Below are 24,129 nucleotides of genomic sequence, written 5' to 3'. Positions count from 1 at the left end.
TCTCCCGTTCCTTCCCACATTCTAAAGATGTTGAAGTTAGCAGGTTAATTGGTCATATGAATGTAATTGAGCAGCGTGGGACTGAAGGGCCTGATAACTTGTTGTATCTCTGAATAAACACTGGTCCATGGCCTAAAGTGGCTGCAGAAATAACGTGGGACTTTTAAAAGATGAGAAAGAAGGGAAGTGCAATATATGTGTTTGCACTTATTCAAATTGGACTTACACTCAGTCACCACTTTGTTAAATACCTCTTCTACCTAATAAGTGGCCACTGATTGTAAGTTTGTGGTCTTCTGCTGCTGCAGCCCATCCACTTCAAGGTTCGACGGTTAGTGCAATCAGAGATGCTCTTCTGCACACCACTGTTGTAATACGTGGTTATTTGAATTATTGTCGCCTTCCTGTCAGATTGAATCAGTCTAGCCATTCTCATCTGACCTCTCTCATGAGCAAGGTGTTTTCACCCAAAGAACTACCGCTCCCTTTTTCTTTTGTTTTTGCACCATTCTCTGTAAAGTCTAGAGCAGGGGTTCCCAACCTAGGGTAAACGGACCCCTTGCTCAATGGTATTGGTCCATGGCATTCGAAATGTTGGAACTCCCTGTTCTACAGACTGTTGTGCGTGAAAACTAGGAGATCAGCAGTTTCTGAGATACTTAAACCACCCTGTCTAGCACCAACAATTATTCCACGATCAAAGACACTTAGGTCACATTTCTTCCCCATTCTGGTATTCGGTCTGAACAACTACTGACTCTCTTGACTATGTCTGCATGTTTTTATTCATTAAGTTGCTGCCACATGATTGGTTGATTAGATATTTGCATTAACGAGCAAATATATAGGTGTTCCTAATAACGTGGCTACTTAGTGTATATGTATGTGGCCAGGTCAGTGTAAAGTGGAGAAAGCTCCATCCTATCAGGGTGTAGTAGTTTAGCAGTCATCCAGACACTCAAGCTAATAGCAAAATGGTAGGTCAAATTCATTTGGTTCAACTAGTTGCAAAATCCATTTGGTTCATTGATGCTCTACATTGTAACTCCAGATCATGTGATGACCCTCAGTTACCTCTGAAAAAGTCAAACAAGCCACACAGTTCAGTGGGCATTAGGAAGAGGTAACAAATCGTGACGTTGTTAATAATGGCAGGGAAGGAGAAATGAATAGGAAGCACAGGGTTAGACTTCACAGAAAAGATCTGATTGTAATGAGAGGATCAAATCACTAGATGGCAACAAGGTATAATAGAAGGGTCCAAATCCAACTGAGCAAATGCATAAACAGTCATAAATCAGCTGGAAACCGAGAGATTTTATGACCATCTAAGGGGATATATGTGGTAGACATTAGCCAACTTGGCCCTTTTAGAGTTAGATTTAGAAATACAGCACAATAACAGGCCTTCTACTCCAACAAGCTCATATCACCCCATTACCCCCATGTGACCAATTAACCTTGTAATCTGTACATCTTTGGATTGTGGAAGGAAACTGGAGCACCTGGAGGAAACTTTCGTGGCCACAGGGAGAAGGTACAACCTCCCTACAGACAGTGGCGGGGTTGAAGTCAGGTCGCCGGCATTGTAATAGCGTTTTACACTAACCGCTAAGGTACCATGCCGCCACACGCTCAGTTGCTACTTTGTTACACACAAGGTCAATTTTCAACATTAACTTGCATTTTTATATTTCCTTATGACGTAGGAGACGGCATTTTGGCCCATTTATCCCATGCTGTTTCAGAGAGGAATTTCCTTTCCCGCACTAATTCTCCCCATGTTCCAATTAACTCTCCCCGGATTCTACCTCCCACCTGACCAGGGTCAATTCACAGTGGCTAATCAACCTGACTGGAACACCTGGGAGCATCATTGGCACTGAGTTAATGGAGATATTAGGATAGGAAGCCAAAAGCTTGGTCAAAGGGATAGATTTAATGTACTATGGGCTGTACGTGATGCTGAGATACAACCGAGGATGCGCTGGCACACATCATCAGTGATGTAGCCTGGGGTCATTGGGTGTTTTGGGTATCTCAACAATAGACTGCCTCGCCCAGGCCCCGGCTAGGGTTGAGCAGGCCCTGGCTTGCTTCCCAGCAGCACTGGCCCACATGTCACACCTTTTGATCCAGAGCCATTGGAGGCTCGCTCAGCAGCCTCTGTTACAGCCCTGATGGCACTTTTCTAATGCCAAGGACACAGCAGGTTCTGCACAGTGATGAGGCAGCAGAACCTCCACACCCCTCCTCCTAAGGGTTGCACCGTGCCCTCCACCTCTGTCTCTGGCACCGCTCCAGCAGCTGCTGGTATTTGTCTCCTCCATCTGGTCTTCCTGAAGCACAGTCAGTTTTCCCAGGACCACCTGCTTCAAGGTTTCTGATGGGATGACCGTGTTAGGCCTCAGTGATGACATGATGAGGTCAGGGAATTTTAATTGCTTGCCAATGTCGTCATTCAGTTGCCAATCAGAAACTGTGGTGAGCAAGCCTACAGGTGATCTGGGCTGTGGCTGTGGTTGGCCTCCAGAAACCTTTAGAACAATGAAACCTACAAACAAGCAGCAGATTTGTATCGGTATCTTAACTTTGTCGAAAATACTTTAGAAACTAGGTGCATCATAAAATTAAGATGATTGACATCTGTAATTTCTGATACAATGCTATCTTAAATAGACCACTGCTGTGGAGACAGCCCACATCATACCATTAGACTCATTGCTCCTGGGAATTGCTAAGCTGTACTGCAGGATCTATTCAATGCAATACTCAGGATATAGATTTTATTGTGCCCAGGGTTCCAAAAATCCAGATATACAAGACTTTGTTTGTAACATCGTTCATAGATGCAGCCCGGGGATTAGATCCAAAAGTACGTCCCTTCCTCAATGTCAAGTTAAATTTGTTTCCTGGAAATGTCATTAGAGTGTGTCTGAATAGTGTAAAACAGAGTCAATAATTGATGTCCCAGGAAAGCAGTATACTTACAGTGTATCTTTTCTTTTTTATAAAGTTGCAATTAATGTTTCAGCCATTAGTCAGGCATATCAAATATACAATTTCAATTATTAGGCAACAATCTTAGAAAGTGATTTATATTGAACCATCAAATGGCATGAAAATAAATGGGAAATGTTGGAGCAGGTCTCAGTGGGAATGCCTTTTTCTCAAAGCCAAAAATTGGCAGTGAAAGATCAGTAATTAGACTTTTTTGTTTTGTCTCATAATGTGGATTAATTTGTAGAAAAGCTTTACTTATTTGTCATGTGGCAGGAAAACTGTCATAAACTTCCTACGCCATATCGTTAAAGTCACAAATTGTGTTCTTCTGAGGCATTCCCTATATGACTTCAGGATCAGGTCTAATATCATCGGCATATCTTGTGAAATTTGTTGCTATGCAGCAGCAGTACGTTGTAATACATAATTAAAAACTAAATTACAATATGTGCACTTATATTTTAAAAGTTAGTTAAATAAATAGTGCCTAAACAGGGAAAAAATGGTAATGAGGTAGTGTTCTTGGGTTCAATATCCATTCAGAAATCTGATGAAAGAGGGGAAAAAGCTATACCTGAATTTCTGAGTGTGTGCTTTCAGGCTCTTGTCACTCTTGCCTGACAGACAAGGGTACAGGAGCCTGAAGACACCTATATCTACCCCCTCCAATTTTGTATGTTCTGAGGTGACTGATGAATGCAGTTTGGCATTTTCAGATGTTTCTGCAGATTTGGTAGGTGGCTGCCTGACCTGCATGAGGTGAGTCCCCTTTCCTGAGGTTTACGTGGGGCTTCTCTGTGCTCCTCTTGCACAGATGTGAGGTTTCCACTACCAACCTGGATGATCAATTTCTCCTTTGAGCAGCCATAGGAAGCAGATATCCAGGCAGCAGTGAAGCCAATGCATTATTTTTCAAGGGAAATTCACCCGTGAGTTCAAATTTGAGGAAGGACATTCCTGTTATTGAGGGAGTGCAGCGTAGGTTCACAAGGTTAATTCCCGGGATGGCGGGACTGTCATATATTGAAAGATTGGAGCGACTGGGCTTGTATACACTGGAATTTAGAAGGATGAGAGGGGATCTGATTGAGACGTATAAGATTATTAAGGGATTGGACATGCTGGAGGCAGGAAGCATGTTCCCGCTGATGGGTGAGTCCAGAACTAGAGGCCATAGTTTAAGAAAAAGGGGTAGGCCATTTAGAACAGAGATGCAGAAAAACTTTTTCACCCAGAGAGTGGTGGATATGTGGAATGCTCTGCCCCAGAAGGCAGTGGAGGCCAAGTCTCTGGATGCATTCAAGAGAGAGTTAGATAGAGCTCTTATAGATAGTGGCGTCAAGGGATATGGGGAGAGGGTAGGAACGGGGTACTGACTGTGTATGATAGCCATGATCACAGTGAATGGCAGTGCTGGCTAGAAGGGCTGAATGGCCTACTCCTGCATCTACTGTCTACTGTCTGTTGAATCTTTTCCTTGGTCCACTGAGTATTCTCTGTGGCAGGGTTTGTAAATGACAGTCTGTTATGGGAGTCTGGAATCTGGAATGTAAGCAATGCGGCCTGCTCAATGTGTCCAATTGAGTGTAATAAAAACTTCGCTACTGAGGGTATTGTTGTGGGAGAGGACACAAACTTTTTTTTGTGCATCGTTCCAGTAAATTTTTGGAGATAGTACCCATGGTATCATTCGGATACCTTGAGGTGTCCACGATAAGTCATAAATGTAAAGGTGGGCTGAGATCACTGCTGCCTCTGGGGCCAAGAGCTCTCTGCCAATTCTGGGGTCTTGATCTTCAAATACCCTTCCTCCTTAAATAAGCAAATACCATCGAAGGTGAGGGTGAATTTCATCACTAACAACTGACTCCAAAAGGGTGTCCTCACCCTCTGCTTCATCTGAAGATCCGAAATGGATCTCCTCTGTTGAATTGTGATGTGCAGATCTTCAGAGAAAGGGGAAATGAATGTACCCAATGGAGTCCTCATTTGATGACCACATTAGTGTTAGGCCTGCATCAAACTGCTTAGAACCTAACTACAGAAACACTAGGTGTCACCATGTCCTGACGTTCGACCTGAGGCCGCTAAGGGTTTTGTACAGTATTTTCATTTGAAACTGTAAATAATGTGTTCTATGAAGTCCAGAATATTGTATAATAGTAAACACAAGCCAATGCTGGAAATCCAGAACAACACATATAAAATTCTGGAGGAACTCAGCAGGTCAGGCAGCATCTATGGATTGATGAAGATTTTCAGCCCGAAATGTCAACCGTATTTATTTCCATAGATGCTGCCTGACCTGCTGAGATCCTCCAGTGTTTTGTGAATGTTATTGTATAATAATGTATTGTTGTGATAATGTAATTCTTTAAATAAAGTTTTATACATGTAACGAAGTATTTCTTTATCTCAATTTTGCCAAGGATGGACCTGTGTTGTTGCTGCATAACATTCCATTCATTTGGACCTTGCTACACTGCTTGTACTTAATAAAAAAGTTATTGCATGAAAATATCTTTGACAACAAATCCATTAGACACTGTTCAGCACAGAACGTCATTAAAGCCTCACAGGTAAAAGAGATGGATATGGCTTCCAAGCAGATGAGCAAAGAAGTATGGCAGAATTCTCCCTCTCACAGACAAAGAGCAAGGCCTTGCTTGGCTGGTGTAGAGGGAGGCCCTCCTCCTCAAATCATTCACAAATAGCACCTGCAGGCCGCCCTTGAGATGGTTGTGGTGCATAAGTCATGATCTTCCACATTTGCCATGAAGTTTCAGTAAGAAGATGCAGTGCTCCTTGTTGAGCTTTGTCCCCCAGTGGCTGCGCAACAGAGGACTCAATGTTCCTCTGCCTGGTCCCAGAGACGCATACCAAGATAGACATCAACCACTCCTGTGGAATCGTCAACTCAGTTTGGTATTCCCTAAAATTATTAGTCTTCCAGTATAATTAATGCCCACAAGTGAATGCTGCTGACTAGCATATTCCAGGGTGGAGGTGTACATGCTGAAGGACAAACTGAAGTTCAAAGCAGCCTCGGCAAAGGCCATACGGGAAAAGTCCTCAGACACTGAGGAAATAGACTCAGTATACTGTCTCAAACACTTCATAGGTGCACTTTTTAAAGGAAAAAACATTTGTGGCATTGATGCATTGTAAAAGAAAATATTGAATTGATGGTACAATAGACATAGATACATGAACATTGATGGTACAATGGTACACTCAGTGACCACTTTATTAGGTACATCTGCACACCTGCTCATTAATGCAACTATCTAATCAGCCAATCATGTGGTAGCAACTCAATGCATAAGTGCATGCAGAAAAGGTTCGGTTGTTCAAACCAAGCTTCAGAAAGTGGAAAAAAATGTGCTCAAAGTGACTTTGACCATGGAACGATTGTTGGTGTCAGATGGGGTGGTTTGAGTATTTCGCAAACTGCTGATCTCTTGAGATTTTCGCGCACAACAGTCTCTAGAGCTTACAGAGAACAGTGCGAAAAACAAAAATAAAAATCCAGTGACCAGCAATTCTGTGGGTGAAAGTGTCTTGTTAATGAGAGAGGTCAGAGGTGAATGGCCACACTGGCTGAAGCTGATAGGAGGGTGACAGAGACTGAAATAAAAACACATTACAACAGTGAAATGTAGAAGAACATCTCTGAATGTACAACACATTGAACCTGGAATTAGATGGGGTACAGCAGCAGAAGACCATGAATTTACACTCAAAGCCCACTTTATTTGATACAGGAGATACCTAATCAAGTGGCCACTGAGTGGATGTCCCTTCTTGGAAGGATATAATTTGTTGAAGGTGAAATTTAAAGGCAACATGAGGGGCAACTTCTCACACAGAAGGAGGCGGGTACAATGAACAAGTTGACAGAGGAAAGTGTACAAGCAGGGTGCAATTACACCCTCTAAAAGGCATTTAGGTAAGTACATGGATAGCCAAGATTTAGACGGGTATGGTCCAATGCAAGCTCAAGCAAGCAATTTAGCTGGCATTCATGTGCTGGGACGAAGAGCCTATTTTCTTGGTCTTTGACTCAGTGGCTGAACTGTATTTACCAGTTATATTATGAATAACATATATATTAGAAAAATAAATGTTCACTTACATCACCTTTGAAAGGGTATCTGGGTGTTAGGTCGTGGTGAACTTTTCATCTTCACTATTACCACACACTTTAAATGAAGGCTGTTAAATTTGTCACCTGCCTTGAGGTTGGTGTATCTTTCTTGCTCTGTGTGGATAGTTCTGCTTTTCTTTGCAGGGGCAGCGCAGTAGCTTAACAGAGTAACATGCTTCAGCACCAGCGTCCCAGGTTCAATTCCCACCGCTGTCTCTATGGGGTTTGTATATCCTCCCCCTGACTAAGTGGGTTCCCTCCAGCAGCACCAGTTTCCTCCTACATCTCAAAGGCATCAAGTCAAGTCACCTTTATTATTGTCATTTCAACCATAACTGCTGGTACAGTACACAGTAAAAACAAAACAACGTTCCTCCAGGACCCTGGTGCTACATGAAACAACACAAAACTACATTAGACTTCAGACCTACACGGGACTACATAACGCATACAAAACAGTGCAAGGCAGTACAGTAATTAGTAAACAAGACAATAGGCACAGTAAAGGGCAAATTACAATATAATAATAAATGACGTAACTGTAAATGTAAACAATATTTTAGCAGGAATTCAGAAAGAAATGAGCAAAAATTGCAAAGGGAGTGGTGTGCTGTTCAGAGGGGGGTGTGTCTGTCTGTGTGTGTGTGTGCGTGTTTGTGTGTGCGTGTGTGTGTGTGTAGATATATATATAGACTCTGTGAATTGAGGAGTCTGATGGCTTGGGGGAAGGAACTGTTACAAAGTCTGATCATGAATGCTTCGGTGCCTTTTCCCAGACGGCAGGAGGGAGAAGAGGGATGTGTGGGGTCCTTCACAATGCTGTTAGCTTTGCGGATGCAGCGTGTGATGTAAATGTCTCCAATGCCGGGAAGAGAGACCCCGATGATCTTCTCAGCTGACCTCACTATCCGCTGCAGGGTCTTATGATCTGAAACGGTGCAATTTCTGAACCAGGCAGTGATGCAGCTGCTCAGGATGCTCTCAATACATCCTCTGTAGAATGTGGTGAGGATGGCGGGTGGGAGATGGACTTCCCTCAGCCTCCACAGAAAGTAGAGATGCTGCTGGGCTTTCTTTGCTATGGAGCTAGTGTTGAGGAACCAGGTGAGATTCTCCGCCAGGTGAACACCAAGAAATTTGGTGCTCTTAACGATCTCAATGGAAGAGCCGTCAGTGTTCACTGGAGAGTGGTCACTCCGTGCTCTGCTGAAGTCAACAACCATCTCTTTTGTTCTGCTCACGTTCAGAGACAGGTTGTTGGCTCTGCACCAGTCCGTTAGCCGCTGCACCTCCTCTCTGTATGCTGACTCATCGTTCTTGCTGATGAGACCCACCACGGCCATGTCATCAGCGAACTTGATGATGTGGTTCGAGCTGTGTGTTAAAGCACAGTCGTGGGTCAACAGAGTGAACAGCAGTGGACTGAGCACACAGTCCTGGGGGGCCCCGTGCTCAGTGTGATGGTGTTGGAGATGCTGCTTCCAATCCAAACTGACTGAGGTCTCCCAGTCAGGAATGCTAGGATCCAGTTGCAGAGGGAGGTGTTCAGGCCCAGTAGGCTCAGCTTTCCAATCTGTTTCTGAGGAATGATTGTGCTGAATGCTGAACTGAAGACTATGAACAGCATCCGAATGTACGTGCCTTTTTTGTCCAGGTGGGTGAGGGCCAGGTGGAGGGTCGTCTGTTGAGCGGTTGGGATGATACACAAACTGCAGGGGGCCCAGTGAGGGAGGCAGCAGGGTCTTGATGTGCCTCATGACGAGCCTCTCAAAACACTTCATGATGATGGATGTGATTGCAACAGGACAGTAGTTGTTGAGGCAGGACACTGAAGACTTCTTCGGCACAGGGTCGATGGTGGCGGCCTTGAAGCACGTTGGAACGGTGGCGCTGCTCAGGGAGACGTTGAAGATGTCAGTGAGATCATCTGCCAACTGGTCTGCACATCCTCTGAGCACTCTACCAGGAATGTTGTCTGGTCCAGCAGCCTTCCGTGGGTTGACCCTGCACAGGGTTCTTCTCACATTGGCCATGGTGAGACACAGCACCTGGTCATTGGGAGGAGGAGTGGTCTTCCTCACCACCATGTCATTTTCCGCCTTAAAACGAGCGTAGAAGTTGTTCAGCGCTTCTGAGAGGGAGGCATCACTCGCACAGTCAGGTGATGTTGTCCTTTAGTTGGTGATGTCCTGGATGCCCTTCCACATGTACCGCATGTTGCTGCTGTCCTGGAAGTGGCTGTGGATTCGCTGGGTGAGTGCACGCTTTACCCCTCTGATGGCCCGGGACAGATTGGCCCTCGCTGTTGTTAGGGCTGCCTTGTCACCTGCTCAGAAGGTGGAGTCTCAAAGTCTTCAGCAGCACACAAACCTCCGTAGTCATCCAAGGCTTCTGGTTAGCGCATGTAATTATGGTCTTGGACACAGTGATGGGGTAAAGGGTTAGCAGGCTGATTGGTCATCTGGGTGTAATTGGGCTGCGCAGTCTTGTTGGGCCTGAAAGGCCTCTTACTGTGCTGTATCTTTAAATAAATTTTAAAAAGGTTGAAACCAAAGTTTAATTACTGGTTCTGTGGCAAGGTATTTACTTTGAGAGGTAGTTTCGTTTAAAGCTTATTTCCCAAGTAACTGAAGTTCAACAGTAATGGTTGGTTACAGAAACTATTCAAGGAGATCTGAGCAAACATAGTTTCAGAAAGCCCATAGTTATGGCTGAGAAACCAGTGAGGGCGAGTGAAGCCAGGTTACTGAACAGTGATTCGTTCAGACAGTGCAATCGACAAACAATTCAGAACACTCTGCACCGAGAATCCACCCAGAAGCAACCTGCCCTCGGCACGAGCTGTTGCCGTGTTTGTTGTTTGCTGCACTGGATTGTACAGCCCTAACCTCACAGTGTCGCAGGGACAGTCGGCTGCAGGATTAGAAGTCTGACTGGCTATCGGCTCAGGCAGTGCGATAAGACGACGGACAGCTCTTACGCCCGGAGGCCTTTCATCCCTGCTCTCTGTGTCCCCTGCTGACATCTCCTTCCAACACAGATTTCTCAAAAGGTAAGGAAACCCTTCAATACATACCTAGGACTGTGCCAGAGCCACACTGAACAGTAAGTCTAATGGTCTCAGGATGACACTCAATTTTTGTAGGCCGACATGAGTTCAATTTAGATTAAACTGCCCCAGTCTGAGTATTGAAATTATAAATTCACATTCAAAAGCCACATTTAAAAAGGCTGCTTTCTTGTCTGAGAATAGCTGCTGCTCTATTCCAATATGTATGGTTGCTGCTTATGCCACAGATCCATAATTTAACTGTTGCATTGCTCTAAGATCTTGAATCTCAAGCTGCCTCCCCCACTATTTTTAAAACACTGGGTTTGCTTTCAAAAATATTTTTATTGAGTGTCTTCAGACAGATTTCCACAGAAAAAGGGGCCATGTTTGTTGTAAAGAGTAGTGAATAAATGTGGTAGAAAATTCAGAGCTGAAGCCAGGTTCGGAAAGTCTAGTTTGAGTTCGACTAACCACAACTCACCTGAAATATTTTGATCCGATGTGATAAAATGTGAATGTATTTTGAAAAGCTGAAAGGGGAATTGTTAAGATTTTGACTCATATCCAGGATTAATAGAGGAAAAGAAGAACTTTGCTCTCCATTTTAAAGCTCATGCGATTGCTTTTTTAACCTCCTCTCCCTCTCCTTTTCATCTTTCAATCTTCCCATTAAACCTGCCAGCTCCACCATCTATTTAGACTACACCTCTACCCATCCTGTTTAGAAATAGAAATACAGAAAACCTACAACACCATACAGGCCCTTCAGCCCACAAAGCTGTGCTGAAAATGTCCATACTTTAGAAATTACCTAGGGATACCCAGAGCCCTCTATTTTTCTGAGCTCCATGTACCTATCCAGGAGTCTCTTAAAAGACCCTATTGTATCCATCTTCACCACCGTTGCCAGCAGCCCATTTCATGCTCTCAGCACTCTCTGCGTAAAAAACTTACCTCTGACATCTCAGTACCTACTCCCCAGCATCTTAAACCTGTGCCCTCTTGTGGCAACCACTTCAGCCCTGGGAAAAAGCCTCTCACTATCCACACGATCAATGCCTCTCAACATCTTATACACCCCTATCAGGTCACCTCTCATCCTCCGTCACTCCAAGGAGAAAAGGCCGAGTTCATTGTTTCTTGTGAGGATGCCATTTCTTTCTCCCAGTTTCTCCACCTCCGCCTCATCTTTTCTGTTCCAAAATATCTGAAATGTCCTACCTTTTCACAAAGCGTGACTTGGGTGGCACAGTAGCGTAAAGCTATTACAGTGCTAGGGGCTGGGGCTGCTCTCCGCGGCTCTCTGCAAGGAGTTTGTACACTCTCCCCATGACCCTTTGGCTTTCCGTTGGCCGCTCCGGTTTCCTCCCACATTCCAAAGATGCGCAGGGTTAGTAGGTGTGGTTATTGGCCACATGAGTGCCATTTGGCAACTTGGGCCCATTGAGTCAGAATCCTGTATCTCCAAGTAAGTATTAAAAGTTAATTCTCTTCTGCTGTGGTTGATAGAACCTTTTCTCACATTTCTGTTCCTCATCCTTCTGCTCTCACCCCGCTCCACTCAGGCAGAACGAGGGTGGAGCTCCCCTGGTCCGTACCTTCCACCTTGAGTCTCCTTCATCATTTCTGACAGCTGCGACATTTTCCCACCTTCACATCTTCTCCGCACTCCTTTCTGCCTTTTGTCTTCTGCAGGGCCCACTCCCTCCGCAACTCCTTGCTCCGCTCATCTCTCCACTCCCTTTGCCTCGCAGAGATGGAATACTTGCCCTTTCACCTAATCAGTCACTACCATCTACTGCAACCAGTCCATCCAGGTGAGGCAAAGGTGCAGCACGCATTCAACTTCAACTTTGTCTGCTGCATTCTGTACTCCCAATGTGGCCTCCTCTACACCAGGGAGTCCCGAGCCCTGACCAGGTGATGATTTCACAGAACACCCACACTCAATCCACCATGGCTTTCTCAAGCTCCTGGCTGCAGACCGTTTACGTTCCACACTGAGCTGTCCATCCTTTGCCTTCTCTATTGCCAGTACAAAGCCCAAGTGTTCGGATTGGCAAAAACATCTCCTCCACAATCTCCATCAACACAGATGCACCACAAGGTTACGTGCTTAGCGCCCGGCTCTGCTAGTTTTTACACTTATGACTGTGAGGCTAAGCACAGCTCTAATGCCAATTTAAAATTGCTGACGACACCAGTGTCCTTGGTTGAATCAAAGGTGGTGACAAATCAGCACATCAAGTCAAGTCAAGTAAAGTCAAGTCACTTTTTATTGTCATTTTGACCATAAACTGCAGGTACAGTACACAGTAAAAACGAAACAACATTCCTCCAGGACCATGGTGCTACATGGAACACAAAACTACACTAGACTATGTGAGACAACTCAAGGCTACACTAGACTACATAAAACAACACAAAAACTACACTAGGCTACAGACCTACATAGGACTACATAAAATGCACAAAACAGTGCAGGGCAGTACAATAATTAATTAAAAAATAAATAGTTAATAAACAAGACAATAGGCACAGTAGAGGAGAAATTTCAATATAATAATAAATGATGTAGATGTCAGTCTAGATTCTGGGTATTGAGGAGGGAGATTGAAAATCTGGCTGACTGGTGTCACAGCAACCTCTCACTCACAGTCAGTAAGATCAAGGAGCTGATTATTGACTTCAGGAGGAGGAAATTGGAGGTCCATGAGTCAGTGCTCACCCGGGCGTCAGAGGTGAAGAAGGTCAGCAACTTTAAATTCCTCAGAGGATCTGTCCTGGGCTCAGCATTACAAAGAAAGCACGACACTACCCCTACTTCTTTAGAAACCTGCAAAGATTTGGCAAGGCATCTAAAATTTTGACCAACTTTGATAGATGTGTGCCAGAGAGTATATTGACTGGCTGCATCACAGCCTAGTCTGGAAACACCAATACCCATGAAGGGAAAATCCTACAAAAAGTATTGGGCACGACCCAGTCCATTATGGGTAAAGCTCTCTCCTCCATTGAGGACATCTTTATGGAGCAGTGTTGCAGGAAAGCAGCATCCATCATCAAGGACTCCACCACCCAGGACGTGCTCTCATCTCTCTTCTGTACCTTCCTCTCTTCGGGAAGAAGCTACGGAATCCTCAGGACTCGCACCACCGGGTTCAGGAACAGTTATTAGCCCTCAACCATCAGGCCCTTCACCCATCTTCACTCCACATCCCTGAACATTCCCACAACCTATGGGCTCACTTTCAAGAACTCTTCATTTCATGTTCTCAATACTTATTGCACATGTAGTTATTTATTTCTTCTTTTGTATTCGCACAATTTTTTGTCTTTTGCACATTGGCTGTTTCTCTGTTCCGATGCTATTGTGTTTCATGAATTTACTGTGTATGCCCACAAGAAAATGAATCTTGGGGCTGTATATGGTGATATATATGTACTTTGATAATAAAGTTACTTTGAACTTGGAATGTAAACTGGAGGAGCAACACCTTATATTCCAGCTGGCATTCAGACTGACTTTTCCAATTTTAAGTGACCAACCCCCCCCCCCACTTAATTCCTTTTTCTTCCCCTTCCCTCTCCCCACACCCGTGTTCCTGATCCTCCGGTCCTCCCACGTTTGTGCCTTTTCCCACTTTGCCCTTTCACCCTCTTTACCCCCTTCTCCCTCCTGCCTCTATCCACTTACCACATGCAGGTTTACCCCCAAGCCCTCTTTCACATCTCCCCTAACGGTTCCCAGTCTCACCTCCGTCACATATCTCAATCCAGCTCTGATAGTGCTTTATGCTCCTGTGTATATCCTTCCAGCAGCTGTTGTCGGTCTTGGCATTTCCCTCCCCTCCCCTCCCACACACACATTTAATTTCCTTTCCTCTTTCTCTCTTTGTTCTATCATTCACCAGCCCGTCTTCCAACTCACCTCTCCTACTTGGTACTACCTAGCTGTCATCTCGCACCCCTCCCTAGTCCACCAATCACCTCCGAATCCTTCCTTATCATTACCCTTCGCCTTTTTATACTGACTTCCTCGCCCCTTCGATTTCAACCCCAAATTTTGACATTTCCTCTCCTCCCACAGATGCTGCCCGACCGCTGCGTTCCTCGAGAACATTGTTGAAATACTTTTTTCAATCTTTCACTTTCCACTTTCTCCATCCCACAAACTAGCTCCCGTTGTTTCCATTGATAGTTGATGCTGTGGTTCCTGGGCTGTTACAAAATTAGCAGCCTTCTAGTCATTCTGCGGAGCTACTGTACGTGTCAATCCAAAGGGAAGAACGACTTGGATTTAAAAAACAGCTTTCATGACCTCAAAGCTTCTGCCATGCAATCCTTAACTGAAAACATTTGAAGCGTTATGATAGCAGAAACAGGACGGCCAGTCTGAGACAGAAATCCGCCATATTTAACATTGTGACAAAGCTTCTTCGTGAAGATACTTGAGGGGTAAATGTCACCAGTGATACAGAGGTTAATTACGCTGCGGTCCTGAACTCAGTCCCCTGACAAATGAAGGCCAACACTGCATACACAGTTTTAACCATCCTACTGACATTCTCAGAAGCCCAGGGCTGAGCAGTGATTAGTGCTGCCTCGTCCGCCGTGAGTCCTGCGCCAGGCCTGAGATCCTGGTCTTCAAGCAGGCATTCCCAATGGTGGGTTGAAAACAATAGTGGCATTCATCACTGGTGCTTGTTGTCACCAAGAACTGAAGGCAACATCACAGGCAGGCAGGATGGTGAAGAAGACATTTGGCATGCCGTCCTTCATCAGTCAGGGCATTGACTAGATCGAGATCAGCCTTACTTGTCACATGTACCTCGATACATTGAAACATACAATAAGATGTGTCATTTGCGTCAATAACCAACACAATCCAAGGATTCTACTGAGGACAGCCAGCAGATGTTGGTGCCAATGGAGCATGCCTTCAGCTTACTAACCCTAACCCAAACGTCTTTGGAATGTGGGAGGAAACCAGAGCACTTGGAGAAAAACCGCATGGTCATGGGGAGAACGTACAAACTTTTTACAGGTAGCAGTGGGAATTGAACACTGAATGATGATCACTGGCATTGTAAAGCGTTGCTCTAACTGCTACGCTGCTGTGGTATCCTTCAGTATAAGAGTTGGGCTGTTCTGTTGCAGTTATGGAAGATGTTGGTGAGGTCATAGATGGCGTATTGTGTACAGTTTTGGTTACCCTCTTATAGATCATTAAGGTGGAAAGAGTGAAAGAAAGATTTGCGAGTATGTTGCCAGGCTCAAGGGCCTGAGGTATTGAGAGAGTAAGAGCAGGCAAAGGCTCCTTAAGAAGGAGTTGATCGTGGATTACAGGAGGAACGCAGACAGGCTAACCCCTATTGACATCAATGGGACTGTAGTTGAGTGGGTGAGTAGTTTCAAGTTCCTCGGTGTACACATCACCAGACTATGTAACAGTTTCTTCCCCCAAGCTATCAGACTCCTCAATACCCAGAGCCTGGACTGACATCTTGACCTACTGTCCTGTTTATTATTTATTGTAATGCCTGTACTGTTTTTGTGCACTTTATGCAGTCCTGTGTAGGTCTGTGGTCTAGTGTAGCTTTGTCTGTGTTGTTTTTTAAGTAGTTCAGTCTAGTTTTTGTACTGTGTCATGTAACACCATGGTGCTGAAAAACGTTGTCTCAATTTTACTGTGTACTGTACCAGCAGTTATGGTCGAAATGACAATAGAAGTGACTTGACTTGACTTGACTTGGAAAGTGGAGCTGAAGGACGGAAGAGACGAAAGTTGGAGGTGGAGGAAGCCAAGAAGTCGAGCAAGTTCTTCATGCCCTTCTTTGAAAAGCCCGGAACAAGCAGTTGGACACGTTCCATGGAGTCGCCTGCACCTGCTACAAGTTTGTTAGAATCTGAAGGTGGATCAAGTACAAATGTGTCACAAGCCGAGGAGGAAGTCAAGTCAGATAAATCTGAGTATGACGAGATCAAGAGTGAGGCTGCCATGGAGAACGTGGACATGACAGGAGGGGAAGATGATGGTGGTGGTGATGTTGAGTTTATTGACGAGATTTTACCTGACGAGTTTGACCCTGATGACACTGAACCTAGTGAACTGGATGGTGTCAAAGAGCCTCGAACTGTCGTACCAGAAGAGATTGAACAGCATGACACTGAACTTCTGAAATTCGACAAGGATACTGGAAAAGCAATTCTGCCTGACGTGTTGAGAACAGAAATAATAAAGCTGGGTTCAAAGTATTTCCAAAATGGTGAGGGGCCATTCCTACCAACAAATAACCAATCAATGAACAAAACTTGGTTCAAGAGGAAATTGGGAAATGGTCATGGTGAGGAAGTGACTGCCTCATGGTTGGTCTATTTCCCTTCTAAAAAGTCTGCATTTTGTATCTGTTGTCTTCTCAATTCCTGGTCAGACCATCAATCCTCATTGGAGCAGGAAAGTGGATTCAACCAGTGGAAATCACCTGAAAGGATTAGTGTTCATGAAAATGCATTCATTGGGAATGCTTCACACAGTGGAAAGAAATGGAAAGAAATTTAGCTGGAAACAGAGGAGTCATTGATGCAGTATTTCAGTCAAGATTGAAAAGGAAAAGCAGAAGTGGCATAATATCTTGACGAGAATCCTTCACTGCATAAAATTCCTTGTGACTCAGAATCTGGCTTTGCGAGGACACAGGGAGCCACTTCAGCTAGACAATGACTCCAATGTGGGAAATTTCCTTGGCTTACTGAAACTACTGGCCATCTTCGACCCTGTCATAAAAGAACACCTCACTCATTTGGAAAGTCATCCTGGATCCACATCTTGTCTTTCACCGGGTGTCCAGAACAAATTCATCCACATGATGGCATCCACTGTTTGCTAGAATTTACTGAGAAGCATTCGTAAAGCCAAGTACTATGGTCTCATGTTCGACTCGACTCCTGATCACGCACACCGTGAGCAGATGTCAGAAGTAGTGAGGTATGTGGAAGTTGATTTTGACAGGAAAACAGTCCATGTTAGAGAGTCCTTCCTTGGTTTTATCCAGATAAGCCAGAAGGATGCTGAGAGCTTGGTTGAAGACATCTTGAAACAGCTAGAGAAGGACGAAATGGAGCTATAAGATTGTCAGTCACAGTGCTATGACAACGCTGCTGTGATGGTTGGACGCAGAAGTGGTGTTCATCAAAGAATAAGTGAGAAAAACAACCTGGCAGTGTTTGTGAATTGCAACAATCACTCTCTCAACTTGGTGGGTGTACATGCAGCCAAGCAGGATTTTTTGGAATCATCAAAGCTTTCTACGTGTTTTTCTCTCATTCAACACAGCGTGGGAAAAACTCAAAAAAGCAGTACCTGTGGTTGTTAAGTCAGAGTCCGAAACCAGGTGGAGTGCAAGGGCAGAAGCAGTGAAGCCCGTCCACAAGCACCTTGAGGAGATACTTCAAGTTCTCCAGGACCTGATAGACAATGAAGACAAGACCAGTGAAACAAGAAGTGACACAAGGCAGCTGTACAACCGCATGTTGAGTTCCGATTTTCTGATTTTGCTAGGATTTTGGAACAAGGTACTCATTCACATTGACTGTATTCAAAAGAGGCTGCAGGATCCTAGCATGAACTTCCACAATGCTGCCCTGGATTTGAAAGCCCTCCAAGATCATTTTTATGATGAAAGTGAAGTGTTGGTCAGTGAGTCTCATGAAGACGGAGTCGGTCTCTGTCAAGAATGGAATATTGAAGTTGAAAGACGTCAGAGACAAAAGGATGAAATGGCTGATGGGAACTCGAGAGACACTTGGTTAGCAGCTAAGGAGGAAATGGAAAGAGTCATGAAGGGAACACTCGAACGTCTTCACAGAGAAATGGACGAAAGGTTCGCTCGTTTGCACGACACTGACGCCAAGCTATATGAAGAAATTTTGGATTGCAGAATGTTCTTATCAAGGCAGGTCAACACGAAAATATCAAGACCTGAAGAGCTTCTTGAATTTATTGTTCAGTGTGGAGATGAGAAGAAACTGAGAAAACTGACTTTGATCACGTCGTAGACCAATTTGTATCAGTGAAAGCAAGGAAGGTGCAGTTATAATTTTCATGTAGTGCCATAATTTGTTAATTAAAAGATTAACGAGCTTGACTTGTATTTCTGAACTGATATTATGGTAAAGCTATCTAAAAGATGGGTGTCAGATGTTTGGACAGGGGCGCAATTTCAGTGCTTGCCATAGTGTTTTCAGTGCTCTTCCATGGATAGGCCCCTGTCAGCACATGGGCCAGCATGGATGAATTGGGCTGAATGGCCTGTTTCCATGCTTTAATGACTCTATGAATCTATAACTGGCTCCCATGATATGGACAACAGAGTAACATAGTGGTTAGCGCAATGCTTTACTATACCAATGACCCGGGTTCAATTCCCACTGCTGTCTGTAAAGAGTTTCTACGTTCTCCCCATGACCACGTGGGTTTCCTCCAGGTGCTCCGGTTTCCTCCCAGAGCTCAAAGCCATACGGGATAATGGGTTAGTTGGTCATTGTAAATTGTCCCATGATTAGGCTAGGTTTAAATTGGGGGATTGATGTGTGGTACGATTCAAAAGGCCGGAAGAGCCTATTTTGTGTTGGATCTCAATCAATCAATCAATCAATCAATCAATCAATCAATCAATAAATAAATAAATAAATAAATAAATAAATAAATAGATAAATGAAATGAAATGTTCCCAAAAATAACAAGGCCTTGAGAGGAGGTGGTTTCACTGTTGAATCCACAAACTCAGCGGTGAGGAGCTCAAGTCAAAAGCCTCATACACCCATCTGGGAAGTAGAATGCATATATTTTTCAGAGATACAGTATGGTTACAGGCCCTTCCAACCCAATTGTTCAGGTCACCAAGATTTTCTACCATGGATTGTTTTATATTCCCTGTGAGGCTGACTTTAGATTAATGCCTCGTCTGAAAAATTTCATTTCCATAAGGATGGCAGGCAGTCCATTGTTGTCAAAGCATTGAAACATTTTAGAGAGCTGCGTTCAAATACATATCTCTATTGCCCAGAACATGGTGCTCATTGTGAAGGAAAATAATTGCAGAACTATGGGGAGAGACCAGCAGCAATGGGCAGAATGGAGATATATAATTCTGCTTTTATTTTTTTTTATTTGTATTTATGTAGCGATCTAGCACAGCAGCAGGCCGTTCGGGCCTACAAACCCATGCTGCCCAATTACACCCATGTGACCAATTAACCTACTAACCCCACATATTTGGACATAATATCAGGAGAGCATAGATAATGTACCGTACCTAGTCATAATTGCCCGGGTCCTCGTCTCAGAGCTGCTGCCTGATTCAATCCATTCAAAGGCACTGCAGACAGGACCTTCACTGCACAGCAACTTGAAGAAAAATACACACAGCACCACCCACCACTATACCTTCACACGTCGCTTTCTCTGTAACCGGAACACTGCGTCTGCATTCAGTGTTCTGATTACCCTGCATGCTGCTGACTGACTCGCTGAGTTCCCCCACCACTTTGTGTGCGTTGCTCAAGAATTTCAGCAACTGTAGAAACTCTGGTCTTTACTAGTAGCAAAGGCCTTTTCTCCCTCTCATCATAGCATGTGTTTCCAGAAACCAGGAGGGCCTGTTGTGCTCATAACCTAACTCTGCGATGAAAAACATGTCAAAATCAATAAAGAATGGGAGAAAATTGGGAAGAATAGTAGCCCTATAGCAAAAATCCAGTTAACCTTCCCCAGGAATGGATCAACCAGGGATAAAAGTTTTAGTGGGAAATGATGCCCCCTGCTGGTTGAAGCGCTGCACTGCAGAAACTGGAACTCTCGATGGGAAACAAGAGATTGATCAGATCAACACACACAGAACAGCTCAGCAGGTCAGGCAGCATCTATGGAGAGGATTAAAGTGTCAACATTTCAGGCTGACACCCTTCACCAGGACTGGAAAGGAAGCGGGAAGAACCCTGAATAAGAAGGTGGGGGAGGAAAAGCTGTTCGGTGAAGTCAGAAGATGGGGGAGGTAGGTGTGTAGGTGGGGGAGGGGGAGGTGAAGTGAGAAGCTGAGAGGTGATCGGAGGAAAAGGTAATGGAATCTTCTGTGAATATCGCAAGAAAATGAATTTCTGGATAGTATATACATATGTACATATATGTACATTCAAAATAAACTTCCTTTGAACTTTGAATCTGATTGGAGAGGAGAGTGGAGCATGGAAGAAAGGGAAGGGTGAGGGGCATGGTAGGGAGGTGATAGGCAGGTAAGGAGAAAAGAAGAGGAAGAGGCAAGAGGGAAGCCAGAATGGAACGGACGGAATCCCAGGTGCCACCATTCAGATGATTATTTATGTAGCATCGGACTACCAACCTACTGCCCTCTGCTGTGCCTATTGTCTTGTTTATTATTTGTTGTAATGCCTGCACTGTTCTGTGTACTTTATGCAGTCCTGGGTAGGTCTGTAGTCTAGTGTAGTTTTTGTGTTGGTTTACACAGTTCAGTGTAGTTTTGTACTGTTCATGTAGCACCATGGTCCTGAAAAACGTCTCGTTTTTCCTATGTACTGTACCAGCAGCTATGGTCGAAGTGACAATAAAAGCAACTTGACTTGACTATGTTCAAATACGGCAGCATAATAGACTTGGAATTCTCCCACAGAACCTGTAAAGGACACAGGATGTAACTCTGAAGAATAATTTTAACGTAATCCTTTCTGAATTAGTTGAACAAACAACCTCCAGCTCCACTATCCCGACAAAATATTGGCAAGTCAGCATTCAGTATCCCTAATTTCTGAAGTTGGAAGTAAATTTATTATCAAAATACAAATAGGTCTCCATATGCAACCCTGAAATTCATTTTCTTGTGGGCATACTCAATAAATCCATAATAGAATAACAACCATGTTAGAGTCAATGGAAGACTGCAGCAGCTTGGGTGTTAGGCCACGTGCAAAAAACAACAAACTACAAATACAAAAGGAAAAATAAATAAATAAACAAACAATAACTATCAAGAACGTGAGTCCTTGAAAGTGAGTCCATAGGTTGTGGGAACATTTCAGTGACGGGGCAAGTGAAATTCAGTGAAATTTGTACAAAATAAGACAACAGCCTTATTTATTATAATAATATATAATTAGATAAACAAATAAATAGATGGATAGATAGACAGCAGGATAGGTAGATAGATAAATAAATAAATAACACAGAACAATGAATAAGTAAATATATAACACTGAGAACGGATCTCAGGATAAGTGAAAGCTGTCATTCTAAACAGCGCTCATTGTAGGCTCTGTCCAATTTGCTGTTGAAGAGAACAGGAGTGGTGGATGAGAGGGATATTGAGGGACAGATGCACAGACGATTCATAATGCCCCTCTCTCCTGTTGTGCATAATGCCAAAGGAAAAGTGTGCCCGACAGGCACAGCACCTGTTAAAGCTCTCAAATCTGCCGCCACAGGCTATTGAAATAAATTGGCATGGTTCCAATACAAGCCTGGTTGATGGCAAAGTCTAATATCGTAAACCGAAGGTGAAAAAACTCGCACTGGGGAAAGCAACCTTTTTACGCATCGTCAAATTCAATGCAAAGTTTAACATGGAAATGGTGCTTTTAACAGCACAGTGCTTCAAGCTAAATTTAATCCCGATGTATTTGACTCCTTCGTCCCTCCCTTGCAATCTTTCTTGATTACTTCCTGTTTTCAGCTGCTTCCAGACTAGCAAAGAAGGCAAGTACACAGTTCGATGTTGTTCTCTTGTCACCATGCTTTTAACTATATCTGATATTTCTAAAGGAACTGTTAGTAGTTAACTGTTCTGGACTAGGAGTGAGCTGTAGGTTACTTGAATGTTAGAGGGCACGCTGTTTGGAACAGGTGTGAGTTTTTTCTCTTCTCTATGAAGCAATTAACAACTGGTAAAGATGAAACCATTTCCTACATGCACACTTTCTATTCATTGCTGTTGTGTGTGGACTGTGGAACTGAATTAATTACAGCTGCACATGAAAGGATGGATTAGCTGGGTCATAATGGGACCACAGAGGGAGAGGGAAAGAGTGCGGACTCTTTCTGCTGAACGAACTAAGTTACTTTGCCCTAAGCAGCCAGAGGAGCATAATTTAAAGTTGTGTTTTGATGCTTACCGTTGGGCTACACCCATTGGTGTGGTCCACATATCAAATCGCTAATTTCATTTCCTATAACAATTGTTTAATTCGGCGTACATGAAAACTGAATGAACAAAAAACAGAGGAATCTTTTTGTGTTACTGAGTGAGCCATTCTGGTCGAAATAGTAAGACTCCACAGGGCTTCCTGATGGAAAACTCTCTAATATGGTGACAACTCCCTTTTTAATGAACTTATTAAGGAATGTTGAGAAACAAGTGCTTTTTTTACACATTAGTCCAGTAAGCAAAAATACTAAGAACTGGAGGTTAAATGTCTGACTAGTCCAGGCAAATTCAATAGCAATTCCTTAAATATTTGCAAGAACAAGGGCTCATGCACACAATAAACAGGAAGAAACTAAGATTAAATTTCTTTGAAATTTGTCTGCTAAAGTCTCAACATGTTTGTTTTTATTATCAGTGAGTATACAAAGCATTTCAGGTCTCAAGTTTCAGATTTTTCTTTTTAAAAAAGATTCTTTAAAGATACAATAATGAACAGGCCCTTCCAGCCCAGGGAGCCACAGCACCCAGAAGCCCACCTGTTAAGCAGTAGCCTAATCACCACACAACTTACAAACACAAATTACCCTGCTAACTGCGGCACCTTTGGTCTGTGGCAGGAAACCTGAGCACCGGGGGAAACTGATGTGGTATACAGGGAAGAACCTGCAAATTCCTTACAGACAGTGCCAGAATTGCACTCTGAACTCCAGAACTAGCGTCAGGTTTAATGTCAGCGGCACATGTCGTGAAATGTCTTGTCTTTCTGGCAGCAGTACAATGGAATTCATAATAATAGAAAAAACATGTATTACAGTAAATATTTATTTATATAAAATAGTTAAATTATATATTATTTTATAGATATAAATAAAATAGTTAAATTAAGTAGGTAGTGCAAAAATACCATGGCTTCCTAATTTAAGATTGTTAGTATTCTTCTAGGACCTTTACATTTCTTGTATATTCCTGATTGCTACACGTTGGTAATGGTGTGTGTTGGTGTTGTATGAGGAGACAATTGGTCTCTATTGTGATGTATCCTAAGATCAAGTAGTCAGCCAAGGTTTATGAAGTGGTTATGTGCAAGGTCTAATAGAGTGTCTGGTGTTCTTGGAATCATCTGCCAGGAGATGCCAGCAGAGATGGAAAGGGAGAACAAGAGTAAAACAGCAAGAAAAAAAAGTCTGAATAATCACGTAAATGTTTTAAATTCAAATGTTACAAACTGGTTGCTATTTAAAATGAAGGTAGATAGACCTAGGTTATTTCACAGGGCATGTCTCTTCTGTCCTAAGATGTACTAAAATAGGAAGTGACAGGATTTGCCTTCAACTGATGTTTAGTTTCCCTCCAAAATTATTGAGCTTGAAGCTAACTGTAAGTGGGAGCTACGTGGTAGTGCAGTAGTTAGCCTAACGATAGTACATTAGCAATTCAGATATCACTGTCAAAGCTAAAGAAAGAGTGCAGTGCAAGTAACCAATAAAATGCAAGATTATTACAAGGTAGGTTGTGACGTCAGCAGTCCATCTCATTGTACAAGTGGTCCATTCAAGGTCTGGTAACAGATGGAGAGAAGCTGTCCGTGAATTTAGTGGTATGTGCTTGTAGGCTTTTATATCTCTGCTTGATAGGAGAGGGACAATAAGAAAATGTCTGGGGAGGGTGGTGCCCATGATTATTCTGGCTGCATTACTGAGGCAGTGAGAAGC

General features: G+C 43.6%; 1 protein-coding gene across 4 annotated transcripts in view; it reads left to right on the top strand.

The window, feature by feature from the left end:
- Positions 1–24,129, top strand: part of LOC132405581 (fibroblast growth factor 1-like) — a 96,378-nt gene that overhangs the window by 37,702 nt on the left and 34,547 nt on the right. The window contains exon 1 of one of the 4 annotated variants that reach the window (XM_059990499.1): positions 9,879–10,202. The exons of 2 other annotated variants lie outside the window; for them this stretch is intronic. The gene's annotated coding sequence lies outside the window, so the exon portion shown is untranslated. Of the gene's footprint in view, positions 1–9,878; positions 10,203–21,935; positions 21,970–24,129 lie in introns of those variants that run through there. One more of the 4 variants, XM_059990500.1, reaches the window with a different exon arrangement.

Source organism: Hypanus sabinus, chromosome 15 (genome assembly GCF_030144855.1).
Source record: "Hypanus sabinus isolate sHypSab1 chromosome 15, sHypSab1.hap1, whole genome shotgun sequence".
Taxonomy (NCBI): domain Eukaryota; kingdom Metazoa; phylum Chordata; class Chondrichthyes; order Myliobatiformes; family Dasyatidae; genus Hypanus; species Hypanus sabinus.
The sequence above is the reverse complement of the archived record's forward strand: the minus strand, read 5'-3'. Positions and strand labels throughout refer to the sequence as shown.